Genomic DNA, 3677 nt, shown 5'->3' with positions numbered 1-3677 from the left:
CTTTTTTTTTTTTTTTTCCATTACCAAGTTGAGCAAAGGAAAATGAATCGTCACCGGCCTGCAACCGTCACTATATATATGACAAGAAAATGATAATTTTAAAATTCAAACAATTAGTATCGCATTTTTAAAGATTAATTTTGGTTCAATCTATTGAGTAAAGTAAATTCTTATAATGAATGGTAACAAGTCATGCATTAACCGGTGAACCAGTGACGGGAGATTTTACTCATATATACTTGCATATGTTGGTGCTACATGACAATGTAAACTCGTTTTAGTTGGAGTTTGCATCAAACCAAAAAAATATGATATTAATAAACTTAAGAGAAAACATCCTGTATTCCATAAGAAAACACCATTTTATACATCAGAGGCCATTTTGCACCAAATAAAAGTATGGTTTTAGTTAAATTACAAAGTTCCGTTAACATACCGAATTGTGTTTTCGTATTAGACAACATTTCACAATTTGAAATGAAGCATGTTAATTGTATCTTAATGTATGAAACTATGAACTTTCAAACCTTGAGGAAGTATTTATTATTCAAAAGTGGTCAAGTTAGCCAAATTGGCGGCTTTTGAAACGTTCGCATTGGGTCATGTTGGTGCGGGATTCAGCACCCCCGACATACCGAGCTAAACCAGAAACATTAATTGAACATTTAACCGGGAATCCGGTTAGGGGATCAATTAGGTCATCAAGAGTCAATTCGGGTGAGACGAAGTCTTGGAGAAGAAGAAACCGACCTCCACTTCGATGCGGCGCAGCCGACTCAAACAATAAGGCAGTTTTCCATATCTCACTTCGTCTGATAAGGAAAGTTAATATATTGTGTGATCTCGAGACATGTATAAATAAGGGGAGACTTCTCCATTGTAATCCATCCAGAATCTAATACAATAATTGAGTTCTCCTTCCGTTCTTTGCAATAAACCCTAGTTCTTTTGAGTTCTTCTTCTTTACTTCTAATTTCAAGGTTTAGATCTATTTTCTAGAGAGATAGCTCTATTGAATTTGTTTCCCGCTTTAAACAAATTCATTGTGGAAATCTAGTTTCTACAATTGGCGCCGCCTGTGGGGACGCAAATCGTCTCTAGAAAGTTACTCTCTAGGAAATTCTCCTTAAAAAGCCTTGCAATAATGTCTTTCATCGTGAACGAAGTCCCCGAAACAAACCGCACGCCCGATCTCACGGGCATCACGCCTTCTCAAGATAACATCGCGACGCTAGGTGGCGCATCGACTAGGCCTGTCACTGCCGTGTACTCCCGTCATCGCGTGAACACAACGGTAAACCTGGCCGGAACCTCCACCGAACTCCCAGTCGAGGTCAGATCCGAAGGGGAAACCAGCCAGGGTGCAGGACAAACTCCCGAAGAGCTGGTCAACCTCGACACGGAGCCTTCTAATGAACAAACCCATAACGAGGCGGATGCTCGCACAACGGAGCAGCAAATCGGCACACAGAACGGGAACCTCCCCGTTCATACCACACCAGCGGTCCAGAATCCGCAGATCGTTTCCATGGAGGACTTCAGAATCTTGTTCGGCACCATGACGAAAGAGATCTACCAGATGATCACGGACACCAACCGCAGAGTTGACGCCGTTGTAACCCAAACAACCCCATCACAAATCTCTGCCGGACAATCGCCAGCACTCACCTTGGGCGGCCTCACTCGTCGTCTCAACTTTTCTGATGGACAATTCGAGCAGAGGAATCCTCCCCCTCAAACAACGTCGAGCATTCGACCGACAAATCCGAATTTACGGATACACGAGAGCTCGACCGCCCCGGTCACCCGCCTTGCAAACTCCGGACCTTGCTTCGAACTCGAAGAAATCAGGTCGCAGATTAGCGGCATGAACACGCTCCTCCATCGAGCTATCAGCACGGCCCCCGAGATCGATAGGATTGTCGAAGTAACTCGGCAATCACCCTTCACTCAACGGATAGCGCGGGCCGCCATACCGAACGTCAAACTGAAGCTTCCAATCTACCAAGGAGACAAAGATCCAGTCCAGTTCATGACATCCTTCATGGCGACCATGTCAAAAGCGCGATTCACCGACGAACAGAGGGACGCCGGTTGCTGTCAGCTATTCGTGGATAGCCTTTCCGGCGCTGCCTTGGTATGGTTCACAAGGCTCGAGCCGAACTCGATCGACAACTTCGACGACTTATCTAAGGCCTTCCTCAAGAATTATCGAATCCTCATCGAACCAGGCGTAACAAGTTCAGATCTATGGGAGATGGCCCAGGAACGGGGAGAACCCATCGCCAGTTTCTTGAACAGATTCAAGGAGAAGCTGACAAAGGTCAACGTACCGGAGGATGCAGCAATGGCAGCCTTCAGAAAGGGTTTAATCCCTGGATCACCGTTACGAAAGGACCTTAACATCCGGGAACCCAAGGATCTCGACGATGCGCTACATCGAGCCTCTAGATTCGCGCTCGACGAGGAGGAAGAAGCCCGAATAGCCGCAAAAACTAATGATGAACAGCCATCACATCCCGCTAAGGCTAAAAACCGGGTCGAACACCACGAACCCCGCAAGCACCACGAACCTCAGGATCGAAAAAAGGGCGTCATCCACGCAGTCTCCGAGGTGGACGATCAGGACAAGCAGCCATCTGACCCGAAGGAACTCTACTGCGATTTTCACATGTACCCCGGTCACTCCACACAAGAGTGCGTCCACCTGAAGAACTACCTGTACGCAAAGTATCTTTCTGGCGAAGTCGAAGCTACTTATCAGCCAAAAAGCGCCCGTGGAGGTAGAGGTCGCCGAGGCGGATGGCGCGGAGGACGATCTAACCGAGGCCGTGGCGCAGGCGGCGGACGGGGTTACGATGGACCACCCAACGCAGCCCAACAGCTGGTCAACCAAGCACCCGTGAATCACCAGGAGGAGGCGCCCCAAGCAGACGAACTGCCTGGCCCTCCCAAACGACAGAGGGGACAAAACCCGGAGCGGGCCAATTCTCCTCCTCGTGGACGAATAACCATGATACTTGGTCCACCAGAGGACTGCGCAGACTCTGTTCGCGCACTAAAAAAGAGGGCACGACAAGTTTGCGCCCTTCAAACTGCTCCGAGCGAGCCTTCACTCTGCAAGGACCCGATATCATTCACTTCGGATGACGCCAAAGGGATCCAACACCCCCATTCAGACCCTTTGGTTATCGAAGTCTCGATGGGCGACTTCGACGTCGAACGAGTCCTGATCGATACTGGGAGCACCGTCAATGTACTCTACTGGCAGACGCTAGAGAAAATGGGTGTCACACCAGACCAACTAAAACCCGAAACTCGAATGCTAACGGGCTAGGATGGGGTCGCTAAGATGTCGATGGGAGACGTAAAAATACAAGTACGAGCTGGCGGAATGACCCGGAAGACTAAGTTCGCAGTCGTTGATGCACCACCAATCTACAACGCTATTTTGGGGGTACCATGGATATATGCGATGCAAGCCGTACCGTCGACCTATCACCTCTGCCTCAAATTCCCAACTCCTACAGGAATTTGCACACTTTACGGCGACCAGAGGGTGGCCAGAGTCTGCTCTGTTATCGAAAAGAAGCAGAGGAAGACGGAGACCGCATAGCAATTACAGAGCGGGGACCATCTCTCCGGTCCCCGAAAGCCGGAGCGGGATCGCCTCAAGT

This window comes from Camelina sativa, chromosome 5, assembly GCF_000633955.1.
Source record: "Camelina sativa cultivar DH55 chromosome 5, Cs, whole genome shotgun sequence".
Lineage (NCBI taxonomy): Eukaryota > Viridiplantae > Streptophyta > Magnoliopsida > Brassicales > Brassicaceae > Camelina > Camelina sativa.
Note: the sequence above shows the minus strand (reverse complement) of the source record.